This window comes from Canis lupus, chromosome 14, assembly GCF_011100685.1.
Source record: "Canis lupus familiaris isolate Mischka breed German Shepherd chromosome 14, alternate assembly UU_Cfam_GSD_1.0, whole genome shotgun sequence".
Classification (NCBI taxonomy): Eukaryota; Metazoa; Chordata; class Mammalia; order Carnivora; family Canidae; genus Canis; species Canis lupus.
In genome coordinates, this window is record NC_049235.1 from 5,987,136 (window position 1) to 6,004,330 (window position 17,195).

The 17,195-nt window shown below is 48.5% G+C and overlaps 1 long non-coding RNA gene across 1 annotated transcript in view; it reads left to right on the forward strand.

Moving 5' to 3' along the window:
• The window catches only part of LOC102155521, a 69,303-nt gene that overhangs the window by 38,899 nt on the left and 13,209 nt on the right, over positions 1-17,195 (forward strand). Inside the window, exon 4 of the long non-coding RNA XR_005369296.1 lies at positions 5,779-7,925. This is a non-coding gene — a long non-coding RNA (uncharacterized LOC102155521). The remainder of the gene's footprint in view (positions 1-5,778; positions 7,926-17,195) is intronic.

The window sequence follows — 17,195 nt, forward strand, 5'->3', positions numbered from 1 at the left end:
CAACTGGAGGCGAGTGTACATCTGCTCCAGCACAGATGCAGGAGACTCATGATGCCAGTAGTAACAGCAGTAGCTAGCACTGTTGCCTGAGCATCATCTGTGCTCAGGCTGTGCCAAGTCCTCCACTTGGTCATCTGCTTTAGTAAACATTCCTATGAGGCAGGTGCTATCATCATACCCACTTTTCTGATGGAAAACTAAGGCTTGGAGAAGTTAAGTCATTTCTCCCAAGATCATGTAGCTGGTAAGTGGGGGACCCAAGATGCAGATCACAGTAGCCCGGCTCCTAAGCCCCAAGCACTTAGTTTGTGTCATTTTCAGTTTCCATAAATGATTCCTATTTTAGAGCCATTTCTATCTTTTGGGGCCAATCAACTTCATGTAGTCAATTGTCTGTTGTGGTGCATCCCCCACAGTTGGGCTTTCCAGTGCCATACCTTATTCTAAATCACCTGGTTACAGCTTGTTTTTAATGGTGCATATTAGCACAGCCCACCCCCATGACTCCAGCAAATGTGCTGGAGGTGATGAGAGAGTAGGTCCAAAAAAGGTAACTAACAAAGCAGATATCCCATCTTTTGAAAAAACCAACTTGGCATGGCCCTTGATGGAAGCCCCTTTGTTTTATTTTTGGAAATGAATGGGAGCTTGTTAATGTACCTTCCAGTAAACTCAGGTCTGCTGTCAGGACCCCAAAATCTGTTGTCCCAGATATTATTGCTAAGTTGGCTGCACAGTGCCTCATCAGGGAAAGCTACTTTTCCACAGTGAGGCACGGAGGCCCTGTGTGCTCTGCTCTCATCTCTTGGTATTCCCCCCAACTTTACCCCTATCCTGTGGTCTCTGGACCAGCCAAATGAAGCTGGTCATGCTTGCCCTTTACATAGAAGCTTTCTTTCGCTCTGTTCTTAGCCAATCACTACTCTTCCTTTCAGGTGAATCCTCCTCCAGGTCCTCCAGGTAGCCTCCCCTGACTGCTCAGGACCTGCATGCTTCCCCAGCATGCTGTGCTTACTCTTTGTGCATGTATCATACTAGGCTCCAACTTCTGTCTCTTGTCTGTCTTCCCTGGTTTGCACTGACACTGTGAGAGCCAGGATTAGTACTATTTACTTTTGGATAAACACCCTGACACACAAGACAGTGCCTGACAGTGGCAGACATTGAACAAGTGTTGGAATGAGAGAGAGGTAGAAATGACATACTTGATGACAATGGAAAATAATTCATGCAGGATCTCATATTTGCAGATTATAAGGTACTTTCATATACATGACGTTAATGAATCCTAACAGCAACTCTCGGAAGTCAGTTTCTTGATTCCCTATTGTACTAACCTGGAAACATCTGCTTGCCCCGGTGCCTGTACATGGTTAGTATAGTAATCCCCACTTACCTGCTGGGGGAATGTGTTCTAGGACCCCAAGAGGATGCCTGAAACCGTGGATAGTACCAAATCCCTAACTACTGTGTTTTTTTCCTGTACATACAAAGCTATGATAAACTTTATAAATTAGACTCAGTAAGAGATTAACAACAGCAACTAACAATAAGTTAGAATAATTATAATAATATACTATAATAAAAGTTAGTTAAATGCTGCTTTTATCTCAAAATACCTTATTGTGGGCCCCTGGGTAGCTCAGTCAGTTAAGCATCTCAGATCATGATCTCTGGGTCCTGGGATCCAGCCCCTCGTTGTCAGGCTCCCTGCTCGGTGGGGAGTCTGCCTCCCCCTCGGCTCCTCTTGCTCTCTCCCTCCCCCCCCCCCAATAAATAAGATCTTTAAAAAAATATCTTTACTGCACTCACCCTTCTTGCAATGATGTGAGACGATAAAATGGATTTGTGGTGAGATGCTGTGGGGTGAATGACATAAGGCGCTGGTGACATAGCCTTCGGCTGTCATTGACCTTGTGATGATAAGTCAGAAGGAAGATCATCAGCTTCCAGACTGAGGGTGACCACGGGTCACTGAGACCATGGGTAGCTGGAAAGTGAAACCATGGAGAAGGGTGAGGACTACCGGATTTCAGCCTTGGTCTACTGACCCCAGATCTTACACTCTAATGTACCGTGTGAATATCTCGAGGCCAGCCAGTAACACAGGTGTTAGAGTCTTTAACAAAAACAGTGTCTTTCTTGTCCTAACCAGCAAGATCCAGAGGGAGAATCAACAGACTTTCACTTCTCTCCTTCCACCCTGTGACATCCTTCTACCTTCCCAATGAGAGCCTCACACTGACATGTGATGGATTCTTTCCAAGTGTCAAGGTGCTGACAGTGAATCTTGTGTTTGTATTCAGACCAGGCTGGCTGCAGCCCTTCTTCCCCTTGGGGTTGGAGCTTTGTGGAAAAGTGGAGAGAGCTGGGGGAGTTCAAGTGAAGTCCCTGAGCGAGCCAGCGAGCATGTTGAATATGTAAGCTTGTGGTGTGTTGGGGAGTGAGAAATAAGGGTGAGATGTGTGTGTTCCCCGGGGAAGCGAGAAAGTGAGCCCCAGAGGATGTGAGTGGGGGGCTGGTGGGATTGGCAAGGAAGATGTTGCTGGCTGGAGGGGCGGTATCATTGAACAGATCCTAATAATAGACTGGGGTGCTTTCCACAGGCCTGCAGGGGAGCAGAGTGGAAGCAGGGAAGCTGGCAGCATCTGTGGACACACAGAGCTAGATGTGAATGACTTACCTGGGATGCAGGGCCTGTGTCATCACCACAGGCAGGGAGCCCCAGCAATAGTGTGTGCTCAGAGGAGGGGGAGAGAGAGATTGTGGGCAGCATTTCCTAAGCTATAAAATTCGGGATTTCTTCTTCAACCCTGCTCTGTTCTAGGTATTCCCGGTGCTGTTACCAAGGGAGGAATTTTCTATTTTTTAAAGATTTTATTTATTTGTTCATATGAGACAGAGAGAGGCAGAGACACAGGCAGAGGGAGAAGCAGGCTCCATGCAGGGAGCCCCACGTGGAACTCGATCCGAGGTCTCCAGGATCACGCCCTGGGCTGAAGGCAGATGCTCAACCACCGAGCCACCCAGGTGCCCCCAGGGAGGAATTTTTAATTTCATAGAGAAGTTAATTTTGCCACCACAGTTGAACATTAGGCCAAGTTCATAAATCCTTTCAGCAATTGTTTGGGAGTGTCAGTTGTGAACTTCTCCTTTTAGACCTGGTTATTTGCAGTCAGATATACTAGCATTCATTATGGTTTTATTGGGCGAGGGAGAGGGGAAGGTCAGAGACAGATGGAGATGTGGTTAGAGGCACCTCCTATAGGTCATTCAGAGATCAGAGCAGCTCAGGGAGGTCAGAAGAGGCTGGTGTCATTGTTCATTCACTCATCAAAGCTTTCGAGAGTATCTACGGTGTGCCAGTCACCGATTGGCACCCATATGATGATGGTGGTGGTGGTAGTGATTAAAAAAACAAGCGTGAAAAAAAAAAAAAAAAAAAAAAAAAACAAGCGTGATCTCTGTCATCATGGAAGCTAAGGAAGTGCCCAGAAGAGCAGTCCAGTAAAAAAAAAAAACACAAAAAAACCCGGGCAGCCTGGGTGGCTCAGCAGTTTAGCACCGCCTTCAGCCCAGGGTGTGATCCTGGAGACCCGGGATTGAGTCCTGCGGTGGGCTCCCTGCATAGAGCCTGCTTCTCCCTCTGCCTGTGTCTCTGCCTCTGTGTGTGTGTCTCTCATGAATAAATAAAATCTTTAAAACAAAACTCAGGCGGGGATCCCTGGGTGGCTCAGCGGTTTAGCGTCTGCCTTTGGCCCAGGGCGCGATCCTGGATCCCCCAGGATCGAGTCCCACGTCGGGCTCCCAGCATGGAGCCTGCTTCTCCCTCCTCCTGTGTCTCTGCCTCTCATAAATAAATAAATAAGTAAACAAACAAACAAACTCAGGCTACATGCTGTGAGGGAAAAGGTGCTCCAAGATGAAAGGGGGCTTCGTTTTGAGCAGTTCTCTGAGGAGATAATTTCTAAGGTGAGTGGGAGCCAAAGGTTGAGAAAGGAGTGCGTGGGTGGAGGAGTTGGGGGTGAAGGTTCCAAGCGTGGAGGACAGCATGTGTAAGAGGCTCTGGAGTGGGGACATGTTTGGCCTTTGAGGATGAAGACAGGTGTGGCCCAGGATGAGGGTGGGCAAGGCCAGCAGGTATGGCCCCTCGGAGGCCTTGGGTTTGTTCGGCTGCTGCTCTGGAAGGCGTCAATCTCAGAAGTCTCCTGGGGTCTCTTCATAACCCTGTGAGTGTCCCCAGCCCAGGGCATCCCTCAGGCTCTTAGGAAAGCGCCCCCACCAAAAAAAGGGGAAAGCCCTCACCCCAAGAGACTGCTTGCTGCTCTCCTCTTCCTGTTAATGTCACTTGTTAAGGAGAATAAACAAAAACGTAATAGTGAAAGCAGATTTTAGTGAACTTGAAACCAGGAGTCATTTCAGGTGCTAAAAAGCATGAAAAATAGGCCCACGGGACCATAAAATGACTTTAAATGGATGGGGTGAGCTCTGCCGTGGCTCCCACATGCAGGTCTTGTGGGTTAAAGACCTGGGTGGTGAGCACGGCAGGGCAGTAGGAGTAAAGAACACAATGTTGGCTCTTCTGAAAGTGAAACCTGCAGAGCTGGCCCCCCACAATTCTGGGGAAGGTCGTCCCCTGCATTCAATGAACCTGCTTCCTCTGGGACGGTCACGGGGCCCTCTTTCTAATTTTAAACTTCTGCAAGTTTGGGGATCCCAAGGGAGCATCCGGGTGGCCTCAGGCCCTGCCTGCCTCTCATGAGCCCCTCACCCCTCTCCTGCTGCAAAGCTGCCTCCCCCCAGGGCCTCCGTTTGCCTGTGATGCCCACCTGTGACATGGATGGGGGTGCGGAGGACAAGCAAGCAAGGCTCCTTCCCTCTGGCCCCGTGTGCTCTGTGAACCACCTCTGCCCTTGGTTTAGAGAAATGAACTTTGAACTTTTTAGGGTGGGGGCTAGAAGGAAGAGAGTACTGGAACGTGTTGTGTAAACACTGTGGTTCTGATCTTTCTAATCTTTTACTACCTGTAGGGACAGGTGGATGCAGCAAAGCTGCTGGCAGGAAAAGCTGATTTTTTTTTTTCAAGGCTATGGGTTATGCAATAGAGCAGGATATCTTTGAAGCTGCAGGAGGAGGTCAGAGCACCATGTCCACAGGCATATTATGCACAAGTTTTCCTTTATAAGATTTAATTTGCTTGAGTATCCTTAGGAACTTCGGTGCCAGCAATTTAGTTGGATCTCTGGAGTGAGTTGTTCTCACCGGTCCAGAGTGAAAGCAATCAATCCTTTTTTTTTAAGGAAAAAAAAAAAAGGACTCTATTTTCCAAGTGTTCTGGAGATGCCAATCTGAAGCAGTTCTTTCCAACAGCTGTTTTTTGAGTAGGACATTGCTATGTCATAGTCTATAACCTCGTGCTTACATCTGAGAATATTCACTCTGTGTCCAGAAGTGGAGGTAGACGGCGGTTTAGCAGGTTCTGTGGACCAGGCAATGCTGAGCTTGCGTCTGGGACAGTGACCAGACAGATGAAAGGAGAAGTAAGAGATATTTTTAGTGCATCAGGGCTGCTTGGAAACACTGGTTCCCACTGTTCTCCCCCCCCGCCCAGCCCCCAAGTAATTCCAGCAGGGTGTTCAGCGGTAAGTGCATCTGCTCTAATTTAGAATATAACGCATTTCACTTCCATATTCTACTTCAGAATATTCATGAGGGCTGTGGGTTGCTGACTTGACAAAGGAGTAGCTTTGACACCCACACTATGGGCTTGGTTTTTAGGGTCCCTCCATGCAGCCCAAATGTGTGATGTTACTGCAGACGGCCTCCAGGGGGGCTCCCCGTGTCCTGCTGTGACCTGGAGACCACCCCCCTGCCTCAGAAGAGGAGTTTTCCCTGGAAGTTGGCGCCTGAGGACCCGGTTTGCTCTGTTGCTCTTTTCCTGTGAGGCGATTCAAACAGGTGTTACAGTTCTGATATTGAGAACAGCGTGACCTCTGCGATTGGGTTCTTCTCGCTTATGGTGTGCTGATTTAAACCACTGGCAATGTTAAGTCAACTAAAAACCTCAGTGAGGGGCGCCTGGGTGGCTCAGCGGTTTGGTGCCTGCCTTTGGCCCAGGGCGTGATCCTGGAGTCCCACATCGGGCTCCCTGCGTGGAGCCTGCTTCTTCCTCTGCCTATGTCTCTGCCTCTCTCTCTCTGTGTCTCTCATGAATAAATAAATAGTCTTTAAAAAAAAAAAAAAAACCTCAGTGAGGTTATAAATTGTACAGCTTAAGGGGAGTTGATGGAAGGAATCCTGTCTGGGGTGGAGGGACCCTCTCCAGAATCCCTTTGAAGACCACAGGGCCTTAAGTGTGAGTCGATTTCCGTACAAGGGAAGGCTTCTCTTAGGGAGCTTCTACTTGGCTGACGCATGTTTTGATTGAGGCTCTATCTGTCTGTCTGTCCTGGCTATCGAGCATAGAAGAAACAGCACGTGAAGGAAGCACTGGGGTTGGGACCAGGAGGCCAGAGTGTGGCCTCGTCCTCCCACACCTCACATCCATCCCACCCCCAGTGCCCCTTGTGGTTGTGCGGGTTACCTGGCCTCACTCTGCCCACTGACAAGGTGAGGCGGCAGGCTGCTGGGTCTGAATCCCGGCTCTGCCACTTACTAGCTGCGTGCCTCTGGGCGCCTGCAGTTACTGAATGTCTCCGTGCCTCGGTTTCCTCACCCACGAATTGAGAATGGTCATAGTACCCATCTCACGGGGCCACTGCGAGGGTCGAACGGGTAGTAAGTGAAATGCCCGGAAGGCACTGCAGAGTGACACCGTGCTCCAGGTTACGGAATCTACGGCTCTGTCTCCCGGTGCTTCAGGCTGTTCTGCTCCTGAGCGGCAGGTACTAAGTGGCCGACACGTTCACAGGAGAGCCAGTCAGAGCGAAGGATGGACCAGGGAAGCTGAAGGGGCAGGCGGTCCCCAGTGCCCTTTGGCTGTGGAGCAGTGCTCAGGCTGGCACCTCGTCATGCGCCTGCCTCCGTCCGCCTGATGCTGAGACAGCAGTCCTCACTTCAGCAGAACAAGTGGCTGCCCTCGGCCTCACATGGAACACATGCCCTGACACTGCCCTCAGGTAATCTCCATGCGGTGGGGACCAGGGGCCTCAGGTAGGCAGAGGTGCTGACATGAAGACGTAGGCCCTCCACGCTTGCTGAGGTCCCCAGGCAGCATTCGCCAGTTTTCCTGCCGTCTCAGGTTTTGTCGGACTTAGTCACGGTGGCCAAGCTCTTCACTGGCTGGTTCTCCTGGATGAAAACCCTTTCATTGAAACTTCTCATCCTACACTGTTTAGTTGCTCAGCACACTTCTCTGAGGACTCAGCTGGCCATCCTTACAATAGCCCACTGAGAGGCAAGAAGAGGTTTTCATGCTGTTCCCCCCAAATCAGTTGATACGTCATGGCTTCTGCCATGAAAGGTTTTCAGAAGGAGGAAAGTGTGTCTAGGGGGCAAGCTTACAAAGCTTGTCTTGTGGCTCCCTTCCAGAATGTACTTAGCGGTTCTGCCCTGCGTGGCAGAGAGCCCTGTTCTCTTTTCAGTTTGGGTGGCTCCATATAAATCTTCCACTAAAAAAGACACTTTTTAAAAAAAATTTATTTATTCATTTGAAACAGGTACAGAGAGAGAAAGAGTGTGAGCAGAGGGAGAGGGAGAAGCGACTCCCCTCTGAGCCGGGTACCCAGCAAGGGGCCCCATCCCAGGATGTAAGGATCATGACCTGAGCCAAAAGCAGACGCTTCAACCATCTGAGCCACCCAGGCACCTCTAAGAATGATGTCTTTAAAGGCTGCTGCCCAGGCAAGAGAAGGTCTTTCTGCTGCCCTGTTGGAGGCATGGGGACTGGCAAAGCAGCATTACAAATCTGAGGGAGTGCTAACCAGGTGAGCAGTCTGGGGATAGAAAGACAAGATGAGGGCAGTAAAGTGCTGATTGTCTGCAAGCCACAAACCTGATATTTTGTCAGGTCTCATGGGGGCAAAGAGAAACCACCCTCAATAGCTGATGTCTTAAATTTACTTCACAGTAATGATAAATATTCTTTATTACTTGGAATTGTTACTCCAGAAAGCCTTAAAAAAGGGCCAGCCACTTCTGTCTGTTCCCCGTGTTTTTGGCAAACCCACGGGGTGGGGAGGTTGGGGGGGTGAATGGCTGTGTGTGGCTGCCACCTTGTGGCCAGCACCAGGCAGTTGCGTGTGTTACCTGTTGCCGGACCCCCGTGTGAAATGCATCAATTGTAAAGGTCCTTCGCAAAGACTTCTCAGTCACCTTTTCCCTACCTGTGTTTCATCTCTAAGGCTTAACCATTCTGCTTCTGTCATATCTATATGTTGTCCTGTCTTTGACTCCAGTGGGGTCACTACCTTCAGACTCCAGACCGATGATACTGCTGTAATGGAAATCTGATGGTTTTGGTAAAGCCTTTTAATGGTTCCTCCTTTTCTAGGTTTCCAGCACATCTCCCAGAAGACCCTCGAGCCCAGTTCCTTTGCCCCGGGGCTGCATCTTTGCATGTGCTCTTCTCTCTTCCTCTTTTGTTTAACTGTTAACACCTGCTCATTCTGAAGATCCATCTACTCTTTCACCTCCTTTGGGAAACCCTCTGCCCTATAGTAGATACTGGACTTTCATCTCCGTACCACAGTTTTTGGCATAGAACTGTTACTCCATGGCTGTTAGAAATAAAGGGAAGGGGAAGAAAAGCAGGCGAGGACCCCAAATCCTCAAGTGTTCCCCTTAGGTGTGATGGAGCTCGGAACAATGAAGTTAAGCCCAAGGGTCCCCAGAGCAAAGGCCCTTGTATCCGTGCAGATGGTTGAGAAACTCTCACCTCAGTAAGCAAAACCTCTTAATAACCTCTGCTTGTACTGTTCTCTGTCTCCATTAGCCCATCCTCCTTCCAGAGTAATCTCTTCTGAGTATGCTTCAATCCCATCAATTCCCTACTCAAAACTCTTCTATACGAGAGTTCCAGATTCCTCAGCGTGGCAGTCCAGGACCTCCTGGCATGACCCCACCTCACCTATATTTCACGCCACTTCTTACATGTGCTCTAAGGACCATCTGAATTCTAGGACTCAGGAATTATTTGCTGATAGATTTGATGACTTATATGACAGGCAATATGGCAAAAGCACATCCTAAAATTTCAGTTAAGACATATGTAATTGCAGGTCTGTGGGTCTAAGCAGCTGTGCTGTGCTAGTCACTTTGATGGTTCTTTTTTGAACCATCAAAAAAGAAGATATGGTTGTGTGCCTGTGAAAACCTGATAGTCCAGGAGAAAAGAGAAGACAAAAAAGAGGCAGGAGACATTAAGGAACAAGATAGCAGAAATGAACATGTCACAGGGTGCTGTGTGATTAATTGCCAAATGAGTGGCGCAAGAATGCGGTGGTGATGAAACAAGGTAGTGAATGTGAAGGTGCCTCTTTGCTGTAAAATCCCCAGTTCCAAGCAGTGCTGCTGTCTGCCCCTCTCTCACTCGGAGGTAACTCAGCTGTCATACTTCACTCGTCTAGCCACTCAGCCGTGCGGAGTTCTTGCGTGGGAGAGACCTGGTCCACCCCCCCCAGGCTCATGGGCCCCCCCAACCTTGAACCCCATGCTGCAGTGATGCTGAGGAAAAGGCACCATGTGTGGTTCTTTCCTCCTCATCTCCCTTCCTTGTCGGACCCCTTCTTCCTTTAAAACTCTATTCTTCCTGGGGCACCTAGGTGGGTCAGATGGTTCAGCATCTGCCTGCAGCTCAGGTCATGATTCCTGGGTCCTGCAATAGAGCCCCCCATCAGGCTCCCTGCTCAGCAGGGAGCTTGCTTCTCCCTCTGCTTCTACTGCTGCTTGTGCTGTTTCTCAAATGAATACAAATGAATACATAAAAAATCTTTAAAAACAAAAACAAAAAACTCTATCCCTCCTTTAAGAGTAAACCTAGAGTTCTTCAGTAGAGCATCCTCAGGCACAGCAGGCAGACCTGCCGAGCCTCCTTGCTCCCTTGTCTCCCATGGCTCCCCACATGTGCCCAAGGGCACTTGCCCATTTCTCTCATCCTCTGAGGGATGGAAGGCTCCTCCTGCCACAAGCATGTGTCTTTTTCCTTGGTGCTGCAAGCGCTGACACAGCATCTGACATGGCGTATGTATCCCTTAAATGTTTGATATGGAGTAGCTTAACATGTTACAAGACTCAGTAAGAGCAAGAATGTTGAGTGCAGAAGAGGGGGCCCTGACAGGGCGGTCCAGGAAGGCTTCTTAAGGCCTTTTGGTTGCGGCAGAGGGTTTACCCCAAGGAAGTAGAGAAAGTGCTAAAGGTGGTAGAAAGGCCTCACAGCACTCGGATATCTTGCAGGCAATGGGAGCCATTTATTGCATTTGAAATCCATGGACTTAAAATGGTGTTGAAAGTGGGAACTGCCCCATGGCCCTGCCTTCACTTTATATCATGGCGTTGATGGCCATGTGGAGACCGAGAAGTTAGGATCCAGGCATGAAGCCCTTTACTATTTATTTAATGCTCAACTGTGAGGGGGGCAGATCTTTCGTAAAAAGGTTCTCCTTCTGGCGCTGCCCTTGACCTGGCTCTGAGCTGTTGATCCTTTGGGTCCATTCAGCTCTACCCTGCTCCTCTACCCTCGTGACTGGTAATGACCCGGAAGATGGCACCCACGCAGCAGGTGGCCTCCAGAGCTGAGTCACCACCCTGGGAACGGTGCCCTATGGAGGCCAGCTTGGGCAAACCGGCAACGCTCCACCTTGCCTGGCTCTGGAAGGGCTCTCAGTGAGACAGCGAGAGCAAAAGAAAAATGGGCTCCTTGATGCATCTAGTGTATCACTGAGCCCATAAAAAAGTGAAATAAGACCCATTGGAGAACCAAAAAGGAACTTACCTGATGGTAGTCCCTAGCTGGTGTCTTGGGCAAAACACAGGATTTTTCTCACATTTACAGTTAACAGCCTGTGGTGGTTTTATTTAAACACACCAAAATTATCCATTTACAGATACCTTTAAAAAATGGAATGGAGAGGATTTTAAAGTGATATTTTAAAATTCTGCTTGAGCTTATGAATTAAGAGAGCTTAAAAACTAAAATGGAGAGCTATGTAAGCTGTTAGTATTCTAGGAAATGATCAAATGAGATGTAGGGTTTGTTTTTTTACATTTTTATTATTCATAGATTCTCTGTTGGATGTTGTTTTCTAAATTTATTTCATTCCCAGGGAGATAAAAACGTACTGTTGTTCTTGAAAGGAGGTTTTATTTATTTAAAAAAAAAAAGAAAAGGTCTGGCTTGTTTACTACACCAATGAATAGAGATGACCTCAGTCAAAAAAAAAAAAAAAAAAGTTAACTCTAACATCTCTCCTTGCCAGCAGAATAAGCGCTTATCGAGTGGCAAAAGAAGTACAGGTCTGCCTACCTAGTCATCATTTCAGCTAATCAGGATTTTCCAAAAAAACAAAAGTAAAAAGCTCTCTACATTTTCACAACTGAGCAATGATTCTTAGGAAATACTACCCGCTTACTCAGTTCCTATAAGGGCCATTAAAAAAGTCCAGTGACAATTAGTCAGTTGCCTGATTGCAAATGTACGTGCTTAACTGCTTGTCACCACTGTGAGCTTTCAAGCTTACAGAAAGTGGCATCATATTGATCACTTTTGGGGTATGGGATTTTTTTTTTTTTTTTTTTTTTTTTTTTTTTTTACTTTACTCCTCATTGACTGGTTAATTCTCTGTAGCTAAGTGTCTCTAATGACAAAAACCTAACCTTGTCTTTTCCTGAGCAGATTGTCCTGAGTTTCTGGGTGGTATGCACATGCCCTGTGACCTCCCTGGGGCCCACACAGATAGAGCTCACGGTTTCCTCCTTTATTCTTGTTTACTTCCCATGAATCCTGAATGTATAAAAAAAATAGCCATGGAAATATATGGAATAGTAAAAGCTTCCCTAGTTTTCTTGTAGGGCAGAAGAATTGATGTGGGTTCTACTAGAAACCAGAACTCTATGCTGATCCCTACAACCTTTGTGATTTCAGATCGATAAAGGCTGAACCCAAAAGCATTTGAAGGTTAGAGGGTCCATTGGTTGTACTAGAATCCATTTCAGTCAAGAGAATTAGTCTAGTCTCACTGGGTTTGGAGTGCAGTTTGGGGAAAGAGGTTTTTTTAAGGAGAGAGGTTTTTATTCTCTGACCCACACGGGGTGGGAAGACTCCCCTGCTTTTGGATAAAGGTTGCAAAAAGCCAATCAGGTGAACATGCAGAGAAGTAAATGAGCATTCGGTACCGAGATACATATGCCCACCCTTTCAGAAGGTTGTGTCAGTAGGACTAGTGTGATAGCAGGAAGCATCAAAGCCATTAGAAGGTAACGGGCAGCACTTGGGCGATGACGAGTTAAAAGGGCAGAGACATCCAGTAAGTGAGTTCCCGCCTGGGCACGGATTTGTTTATCCTGCCCTTTAGAAGTCCCAGCCAACATTCTTAATGGCTTTGAATGATTCAGAATGTTTCTCTCTCTCCACATACACGGGCTAATGACTGAAACTCCTTTAGGTGAGATCCAGAGCAGAAACCAGCCTTACACTTAATGTCGTATTTTAGAATCCTCTTATTTTAGAGCAAAGGGCAAATGATCAAATACAGCTTTTCTGTTTCAGAGAGAAGAACCGATGCAGGGACTTTGGTCTGCTGGAGGCCACAGAGACGAAGGAAAGGCCAGTCCATGTCCGGCCTCCTTCCTCTGGCCACGCCAGCCCTCGTCCAAGCCTTGGGAGGAGGCTCCCGCATGCCTAGGGCCTACCAGCCAGGAGAGGCCACTTGCCCTTTGAGGAATGTTTAGAAAACTACTTAGGTCAGAACAGAGAACTTCATTTTTTAAAAAAGGAAACAAATCAGTCATTTATTTGTCATTAGCAGCTTTTTCAAAATCTCCTTTGTCAGTGTTGTGAATTTATTAGCTCCTGGGCAGAAATAAGAATAACATTTCTATCTCCTTGCCAAAGTAGGAGACCTGATACACGTCTCTCTCTCTTTCTCTCTCTTTTTCTTTTTTTGGATGAGAATTAACTTATGCCACACTAGATCTTAATAAAACAAACTTTGAATCCTTCCCACAGGAGAAAGAATTGAGCAATGTTCTAAGAACATGTTGTACTCTTTTGGGCACTAAGTAAATGTAATACTTAGAGGATGCTCTAGGAGCTTGAAAGTGCCTCTTGGTAATAGAGTGAAGGGGGTGCAGTGGGGGAAGAACAGGGCAGAGACACAGGACAGACTGGAGGAGGAAGGCTTTGGAAGAGCAGCTGGCACAGCCTCCTCCTGCCTGGAGGAGGACTGGAGGATGTCCGGAAGCCCACAGGGAAGATTCGTTTCCCCAGAAGCCAGGGTGTGACCCGGTGACCCTGCTGGGGCCTCCCGACACAGGACCAGTACTATGGACCCCGTGCCACCTGCCGTCGCCATGGGAGCCAGAAAAGCATAGGGCAGGCAGGTCACCCGAGCCCACCTAGGTGCCTAGGAAGAGGATGTTGCCCTTATTTGTTAGAAGGGCAACAGCCTGAACCAAGAGATGAGATAATTTATCTTAAGGAGGAAAAACCAGTCAGAGAGCAGAGACCTGCACCAGATTCCTGGCCACAAGCCCTCTGGGGAGCAGATCCTGAAACGTACCTTTCAGGAGGGTGTCAAGCAGCTGTCACATATTGCTTCGTTACGTTAGTGGCATGATGATTACAAAACGCAATTTGCCCTAAAAGCGTAAACTAAAAGATGTCATAGGGGAAGCATCTCTCAACAAGATCTTTGCATAGAAGGAAGTCCTAGTAACAGCAGGGGCCACTCCTTCTGTCCTCCTGGCCCTTGAAGACAACGTGGAAGAAAAATCATCCCTTGTTTAGCTTCTAGCAGATAAATAACCATACTTTGTCCTCTCATCACTGTACTGTCTTCATTGTTAAGGTAGACTGTTCATTTTGTACGGAGCTAGGCAGAAGTGTTTGGCTGTACAGAATGCCCTGTGTCCATGTGGCCTTCCCTGGGGACTGCGTCACATGAGAGGACATTAGCACACCTTGGCACCTGCCTGAGTGACGCGGAGAGGCATGCGGGTAGTGCTTTAACTGAAATCTACCTTGGATTTTTTTTCTTGTTATATTTATGTGTACTTTAAAAAATTATCATGTAGCAAGTGTTTGAAATTTAAGCTGTGGGTAAAATTTTCCTAACAGAGAATTACCCAGGAAGCTGGAAAAATGGGATAGAAAGCAACTTGTGTTGTTTTCTTAAGACTTTGATGTTCGCTTTGACTTAGCATGCCCTTTACCTACCCTTGCTGGTTCTTAACTTGGGGTGGTGCTGTATTCAGAGCCTTCTTCCATGAGGCAAGGCGGTGGGGACTGGGGACAGTGTATGAGAGCCCCTCCTCCCCACTGGTGTTCTCCGCCAGTCTGGTGATGTCCTGGTGAACATCAGCCCTGGTGGGCACTAGTCCTGGTGGGCGCTGGTCATGGTGAACATCAGCCCTGGTGGGCACTGGTCCTGATGAATGTCAGCCCTGGTGAGCACTGGTCCTGGTGGGCGCTTGTCCTGGTGGGTGCTGGTGCTGGTGGGCGCTGGTCCTGGTGGCCACTGGTCCTGGTGGGTGCTGGTCCTGGTGGCCACTGGTCATGGTGAACATCAGCCCTGGTGGGCACTGGTCCTGGTGAGCACTGGTCCTGGTGAGCACTGGTCCTGGTGGGTGCTGGTCCTGGTGGGCGCTGGTGCTGGTGGGTGTTGGTCCTGGTGGCCGCTGGTCCTGGTGGCCACTGGTCATGGTGAATGTCAGCCCTGGTTGAGCACTGGTCCTGGTGGCCGCTGGTCCTGATGGACGTATGGAACTATCTCAGCTGTGCATGTGAAAGTCACGCCTTTACTTCACCTCAGCATCTGTGTGGTTCAGCATCTCAGGACACAGTTATCTTCCTCTGGCCTTCTAGAGGCTTGGAGTGAGGGACCGGGACTCCTGTCCTCCTGAAGGGCATTTTACAGGGCATTCAGTCTGTTCCGTCCCCAGGTGAAACTGCATTCCAGACAAATGGGTGCTTGGATACCCCTTTTGCTAAGGCATCCTGGAAGGAGGCCCCCAGCCTCTCAAGGAAACCCACAGGCAGTGACCACCCCATCTCTTCTTGCCCGTTCCTCTGTGGAGATGGAGAATGGGAGGTCCCCAGGGCCCACAGTTCCTCTCTCCTGGAGTTTCTCTCTCCTGGTACCTATTCCGTTGTCTTGATACCACCTGTTTACTTGTCTACACCCCTGCCAACCTGCCAGCTACCCGAGGATTAGTGCCCAGTCCTCCCTTTACGTCTCCGGTGTCGTGCTCCCCACATGCTTGGTCTTAACAGACATCCGTTCCCCTGCTCGTCATACATTTCATGTTTTTTCTCATCTTGTTCCATCCCTGATCCCAAAACTCTCACCCCGTGTGAGTGCCAGGGGGCCGGGGCCAGGGTGGGTGGGAGGCTATATCCGTGAGTGCACCATCTCTCTGTCCTTCTGCAGGCCAGCATTCTCTCAAGTCCCTTGTAGTCTCACTCCCCAAAGTCCCCCTGCCAAATGGCAGTGGCTTCCCCATCCTCACTGATCATCACCTCCGTGCTGTGTTTAACACGATGTACTGTCCCCTCCCTGAAAGCCTCCCTGTTCACCTGCTCAGGCCACCCTGCAGAGCTCCGCTGAGGCCCATGGACCAGTCACTCCTGTAATCCTAAATGACCCTTGTCATCTCTGTCGATAAGACATACTTCAGACTGCGTTTGTCCCTAGGCTTAGACTTCCTTCCACAGTTAAAGGTCACAGACAAGTGTAGTCACATCATCTAACTACGTATTTTCCTAGCGGTGTCTAGCTCAGCTCTTGGGCTCTTGGGGGCCATCAGTGAATGCCAATTAATTGATTTTAATGGATCTGTCTTTATCAGTAATGTTCAGCAGGGATTTGGGGCTCTGCAGCATTGCTGTGGCTGGGCCTTCTGTGAAGGACGTAACTGTCCCAGCGTGACACCCCACTCCCATACGGAGCTGTCATCATCTGTTGATAGGTTTACTTACACCAGACTCATCTGCCTTGTTTGCACACATACCCTCTGAGCCTCATACAGCTCCTCCATGTGTCAGTGATGCAGGAATAGGCAGATGGACAGGTTGCAGGATCCTCATCCCAGTTTCAGGTTGTATGTCTTTTTCCAGACTCCTGAATCCCTGTTGTGACATCCTTGGCTTACATGCTGTCCTTTCTCCTGAGAGAAGCCCCTAGCCCCACAGCCTCTATGTACTAATGTCCAGTGTTAGGGTTAGTCTTCCACCTTTGGAAGTTTGATCCAAAGTGTTAGATGTGCTATGGGGATAGCAGGAGAATGTGGGGCTTGGGGGTGGGAGTGGGGTTCACATGTATTGAAGATCTACATACCTTGTGTTTTATTTAAGTTATATTTTCACAAATAATGAAGCTCAGAAAGGGATAAATTGTTTGCTCAAACTGTGTAACAGGTTGACTGAGGCAAAATTTGAATTCAGGTCTTTCTGGTCCCCAACCTTACACTGCTCACTTCTGTTTCCAGTTTAAATGTGCAGTCACTTCATTGCACTTGACATTAAAAAGGCAACGTAGGGGATCCCTGGGTGGCGCAGCGGTTTGGCGCCTGCCTTTGGCCCAGGGCGCGATCCTGGAGACCCGGGATCGAGTCCCACGTCGGGCTCCCGGTGCATGGAGCCTGCTTCTCCCTCTGCCTGTGTCTCTGCCTCTCTCTCTATCTGTGTGTGACTATCATAAATAAATAAAAATTAAAAAAAAAAAAAAAAAGGCAACGTGTAAGCTCATTAACTCAGACAAGCAGGGACTAGTGAGGAAAGACAAAGGTAGGGAAATGATATTTATTGGTAGTTTTGATTCTAGGCAGGGATTGATAGAGGTCTGCTTCTAAGACCTAAAATGTCCAGGGGGATGACCCCTATGGGAGTCCTCTGTGACCAAGGCTGTCCTGTTGAGAAGGCAGGTTGACCCTTGACTCCCTTTCCAGAAAGCTGCTGAAATCCCAGTGGTGAAGCACACTCGTTGGCTGTCACACTCCCCTGTGGGGAGAGGTTTGGTACAGGCCTTAGCCTTGCACTTAGA